Raw genomic sequence first — 6,471 nt, 5'->3', positions numbered from 1 at the left:
CAAAGCAGGGTAGTGGAGAACAGTCTGCTTAGCAAATATATCCAATGAACAGATCCTTCCATTCTTTCTTTTTTTGATGAGTTTGTCTAAAGGTTTATTGACTTTGTTGATCTTTCAAAAAACAAAAACAAAACAAAACAAAAAAACAGTTCCTGGATTCACTGATCTGCTCTGTTGTTTTCTTAGTCTCTATTTCATTTATTTCTGCTCCGGTGGCCCCCCTGGCCCCCGGCCACTTTTTTTTCCTGCCTTTGGGCTTTGTTTGCTTTTCTTTTCCTAGCTCCTTTACATATAAGGTTAGGTTGTTTGAGATTTTTGTTTGTTTCTTGAGGTAGTCCTATATTGCTATAATCTTCCCTCTTAAAACAGATTTTGCTGTATCCTAAAGATTTTAGGCCATTGTGTTTTCATTTTCACTTGTCTCCGTGTGTGTGTGTATGTGTGTGTGTGTGTGTTTAGAGATTTTATTTCTTTATTTTAGAAAGAAAAAGTGCTTTCACATGCACAGGGGCAGGGGTAGGAGCAGAGGGGGAAGGAGTGGGACAAGCAGACTCTGTGTTGAGCTCAGAGCCCAATGCTGTTCCATGTGAACTTAGAAACAATGTGTATTCGCTGCTATTTTTGGAAAGAATATTCTGAATATATCTGTTAAGTTTTATTTCTCTTTTAAAAAATATTTTTATTTCCCTTTATCCTCTCTATGGTTTCTGTTAGGCCAATGGTAGGCAATGGTATTCATAGACTTTACCAATCTTCTAAGAAATGTTCAATAGTGACAAAATTTTTACTTAATTTTATATTGATAATCATTATCATATATATCCAAATGTTTTTGATGGTCTTTTCCCTCAGTTTTATAAGCACCAAAACATTTTTGATGTAATTATGCTACCTTGGAATATTAAATATAAACATATGTATAATATTATATATTTGCTATCAATTTTAGCTAACTTTTTAATACAGAAATATATTATCTTTTATTTTAATAATATAAAAATGTGTTTGGTTTTATTTTTAAAATTTAAAATATAAATTTAATTAGCCAACATACAGTACATCATTAGTTTCAGAAATTTACCAGTTGTGTGTAACACCCAATGATACATTAGTACTATACTAATTTTAATGATATACTGCATTAGCTTATTGGTCCATCAGACTGTCTAGGAACTTCTTAGATAAAATGGGCATCAATTAAATCCATATTGCAAAAGAAAAGTTGCTACTATTATCTGTTGTAATCCATGATCATGTAATAGAAACTCATGGGAAAATTGTGGGTTACTCTACTCTAAAGCTTTACTTTTACCATTTCTTTACTATTATCATTAATTTATAAAACACTCAGTTTCGTTATTTGTATTTTTTTAGGAACATTTTTTTTTAAAGATTTTATTTATTTATTTGACAGAGAGAGAGAGAGAGATCACAAGTAGGGAGAGAGGCAGGCAGAGAGAGAGGGGGAAGTAGGCTCCCTGCTGAGCAGAAAGCCCCATGTGGGCTTCAATCCCAGGACCCTGGGATCATGACCTGGGCCAAAAGCAGAGGCTTAACCCACTGAGCCACCCAGGTACCCGGAACATAAGTTTCTTTTAAAGATATTTTTTCAAATCCCAGAGATGTAAGTCTAAATCTCAGTCCTGATAGATCCCATACACAAGCCCATAGACAAGTTTTTTAATCTTTACAAACTCCAATTGTTTTTGTTGGTTGAAAAATGAATAAATAGCTAAATGGGTAGATATCCATACTGTGTATCACTACCAAAACAACTATGTTGTAATCTTCTCAATCCATCCTACACACCAACACTGCTTTTCTGAGCACCAAGGAGCTCAGCCTTGGACTGGGAAGAGGAATGGAGAGCATGGGAACAGTAGACAACTCGGACTTGAGCACAGCTAAGTTCTTAAATGTAGACAGATATAATCCACTGGTTGTTTAAAAGGTTCCAGCTGAAAAATGAAGAAGACAGCTGATCAGACTCAAAGGTTTTTATCTGGACACATGATTGGGTTTCAAGCACTCCCTGCAGGATTTTTGTATGGTCCCCTCTTTTCCACTTAGCAAGGTCTTCTGGTCCCCCTTCCAATATCAACTTTTCCAAAGTTAAGCCCTTACCCTTTCCTTTTTTGTTGAGTAAAGAGTGCAGAGACAGAAATCTTTATAGCCATTAGCATACATGTAAAATAGAATTTATTAGAAAAAAATTTAGAAGCAGAACAGTAGCCTTGCACTGACCACCATGGCAGTTCTCACTTTCAAACCAAGGCACGCTTGAGGGGGGTGTACCTGTAATGGATATATCATGGAAAGAGCTCCTCGGGGGTGGGGCTATTTTAATGCTCTCCAAATTTATTGCCAGCATAATAAATGCTCCTGTTTGAGATCAGCAACTGGAATCTGCCGGTGCTTCCTTGAGCTGATTCAAACCTACTAAGACTGATTTTTATGAAGAATCTAAAAGGGAAAAGAAAGGAGCCTTTGGGGTTTCCATACTTATTTTCTCCTCACTCTTCTACTTCATCAACCCTCATTTTCTACAGATTGAGGGAATGGGCAAAGAAATGTGGTCAACATATTCTCAGGGGGTTTTATTTCAATGTTCTCTACTAAATCTCTTTATGGCTTACTCTTTTGTTTCTCAAGAGCCCAATTAGATTTAGAAAAAAGCAAAACAAAACAAAACAAAAAATATCAGTAGTTTCTTTATAATTGCATATTTGCTGTGACAATTTCCCTTGAGACAACACTAGAAGGGGCTAGAAGTTCTGGAAACAAGGAAAGCATGAAGATAAATATGTCAAGATCTTATCTTACTACTTCTATCTCACAAGGCTTTTCCTGAGAATTAAATGAGATAACATATGTAAAGCATTTAGCCTAATTCCTGTTAAGCACAAAATAAGGGCATGATTTATCTAGCTTCATTTAGGCGGCTTTTAGTTAGAAGTCAAGTTTGTCATGAAATGTCCCTTACACACAAGTTAAAAATGAAGACAATGACACATTTCAATATAGTAGTGACTACTTCTTTAAATTCAATCATTTTAAGCTCACTTGTGGTTTGAGGTATATTTGTTAATTATCAAATAAAACGGGCTTTGTTACTTAATCTCTAACACTGCCATTTATTGTTACTAGAATGTATATGATATATGGGATCCAATATAGAAAAATTCATAAACCATTTACAACTGCATCTTAGCAATAAATAGGACTGGCAAGCAAAGTAAATAAAAATCTACTTTAGTAATAATACTTCTAATAAGAATCTACTTGATTCTCAAGGATTATAAATAAAATACACCTGATATCCTTAAAAATGTCCTAAATAAAAGGAATATTTAGGTCCATTTCTCGGGAAAGGAAAGCAAGTATAGGAGAAAATAAATAAATCGCCCAAATGCCACATGACTAATAAGTGTAAGGAGCAAGACTCCAGTCTAGATCCACCTCACTCTCTAGCACAACCTCTGTTAGAAAAAACTACCCAAATCATCCATTTCTCAATTCCTCAGAACCAGTAGCTTAGAGAAGATTTCACTGGTTGTATACGTAGTGTACTTATTTTCTGAGAGCTATTGTGAAATTCCTTATCCTTATAGTTCTAATAATAAAGCAAATAAATTGAAATGAAAATGCCCTATGAATAGTGAGGGATGTGTATATTAGTTATCAGCTCCTCTGGTGACAACCAAGCAAGGTCTTTCTCATCTGTATCCTGGTTTTAAGCACCAGATTAATATTAACAAACAACAAATGATATCTGAATATTAAGGACAATTAATGAAGCTTCCAAATTACCTAGCCTATTACTCAGTTGCTACAAGGTATGTCAGAACTTGAGTCAAATTAAAGCTAATTTCCATTGATCACTAGAATAGCAATATTCTTGGTTATTCTTCTCCTTTTCCCTTTCAATGCTGTCAATCCAAATATTTTATATGGCCTAGAGTTTTCACACTGAATAAATCTTACATTCAAAAACTTCTTTTACTTTTAACACCTATCAGGTTACTAATAATAAATGCTTGGCAAAGGAATCACTCTAATAGTTTTGTACTGCATACAACATAATATTGTAATATCTACTTAGTAGATAGAAATAAAAACCCGAGAATATGATCTATGTGTGCTGGTATTTAGGAGAAAGGAACATTTATTTCAGCCAAATTAGAACATATCACACAGGTATTAAATTACCCGCATTGTCTCTGCTACATTAAATTCCTATACTGAGCCCTTCAGTCCAACCTTCAAGGACCATCATGACCCAGTACTATAAATAACTAGACAGAGAGAGAGGTCTGTACATTAAAATGCATGCATATTTATAAGTGCATTATACATAGATATATACACATATGTACATTTGAACTACTGAATTCCAAAGCTTAGTTCTATCATTTCATTATCATCATATCATTCACTAATAAGGCACTCACAACATACAAATCATGACTGACTGTTGTTTGTGTACAGTAAGAAAAAGAAATTTCCTTCAAAAGGGCTTTACAGTCTCTTTTAGAATACTTAAAAAATGCATGTGAATCTTAATTCTGTCACTTTCTATGCAAATACATGTCCCTTTCATCCATGCTCACTATTTCTAGATGAGGGTGTCCCTGTATTAGATGATATACGCCCACCCTACATTAGTCAGGGTCCTCCAAGGAAGAACCAATAGGATACAATAGAAAGACATAGATGATGGATAGATAGATCAATCGATTGATCTAGAAAGAGATTGTAACATCATGGTTCATGCAGTTTTGGAAACTAAGGAGGCCTATGATCTGTCACCTGTAAGCTGGAGATCTACAAAGGCCAGTTGTATAGTATGAAGGCCTGAGAGCTGGAGAGCTGATGATACAGATTCCAGTCTTGGTCTAATGGCCTGATAACTAGGGGCAGTGAGGACAGGAGAATATCACTACTCTGGCTCAGGCAATCAGTCAGAGAACAAATTCAAGATCCACCACCTTTTTGTTCTATTTAAGCCTTTCTTCAGTGGCTAGATGATGACTACCCACCCACACTGGAAATAGCATCTGCCTCACTCAGTTCACCAGTTCGAGTACTAATTACTTCTGGAAACTCCAAAAACATACACAGAAATAAGGCTTAATCAGATATCTGAGCATCCTGTGGTCCAATCAAGTTGACACAGAAAATTAACAACCACATACCACAAACTCCAGTTCTTCCAGAAGTAAAATAAAGATCATAATTACAGTTATGTAACATTTAACAGGGGTAGCTGTACACACTATTTCAGACCAATAAATTACTTGAGAACAACTTTATTAATTTGATGGATGTTCAATGCTGGGGAAATATATACAAATATGCTTCAGGGACAGGGTTATAGAGAAAAGCTAATTCCATAGAAACAGATTTCTAGTCTACTAATTTGAAGGGAAAATAATTAGGCATATTTACATAGTTAAGATATTTATTTTTTTCTTTAAGAACATTGATTCTTAAAACAAAGATAAAGTTAGATAAAATATCTCAATACCTCAACATAATTACTGGTTTACACAGAAAATGAAAATGTCATGCTATTCAAAGGTGACTGTAGGCTATTCTGAGTCACTACTTTCAACTCTGAATAACACATATAGGAAATTCTGGACACGCTATGGTGAACATGACAATTTGGGAGGATGTACCTATGCATACAATGACATCAGGACTTTAGACCCCTTGTAAATGCTTCCAATTATCCATTTATTTAGACCTTTTATTTCCAGATGAAGGATGGTAGAATATGTACCCTAAATCCTTACTATTATGAGATTTATGGCTTTGTTTATAGGAGACCCTCCTTTTTCTTTTCTTTTCTTTTTATTTTTTAAGAATTTATTGATTTGACAGAGAGTGAGAGAAGGAGAGAGAGTACAAGCAGGGGGAGCAGCTGAGGGAGAGGAGGAAGCAGGCTCCCTGCTCAGCAGGGAACCCGGTGCTGAACTCGATCTCAGGACCCTGAGATCATGACCTGAGCCGAAGGCAAACGCTTAAGCCACTGAGCCACCCAGGTGCCCCCCTTTTTAATTTCTTAAGAATTTTATTTATTTGATATATATAGAGAGATACAGTGAGAGAGAAAACACAAGCAGGGAGAGTGGGAAAGGGAGAAGCAGTCTCTTCCCCCAGAGGAGGAAGCCTGACACAGGCTTGATCCCAGGACCCTGGGAGCATGACCTGAGCTGAAGGCAGATGCTTAATGACTGAGCCACCCAGGTGCCTCTGACCCTCATTTTTTTTTTTTTAAAGATTTTATTTATTTATTTGAGAGAGATAGACAGTGAGAGAGAGCATGAGCGAGGAGAAGGTCAGAGAGCGAAGCAGACTTCCCATGGAGCTGGGAGCCTGATGCGGGACTCGATCCCGGGACTCCAGGATCACGCCCTGAGCCGGAGGCAGTCGTCCAACCAACTGCGCCACCCAGGCATCCCTCTG

This window comes from Neovison vison, chromosome 4, assembly GCF_020171115.1.
Source record: "Neovison vison isolate M4711 chromosome 4, ASM_NN_V1, whole genome shotgun sequence".
NCBI classification, from domain to species: Eukaryota; Metazoa; Chordata; class Mammalia; order Carnivora; family Mustelidae; genus Neogale; species Neogale vison.
The sequence above is the reverse complement of the archived record's forward strand: the minus strand, read 5'-3'. Positions refer to the sequence as shown.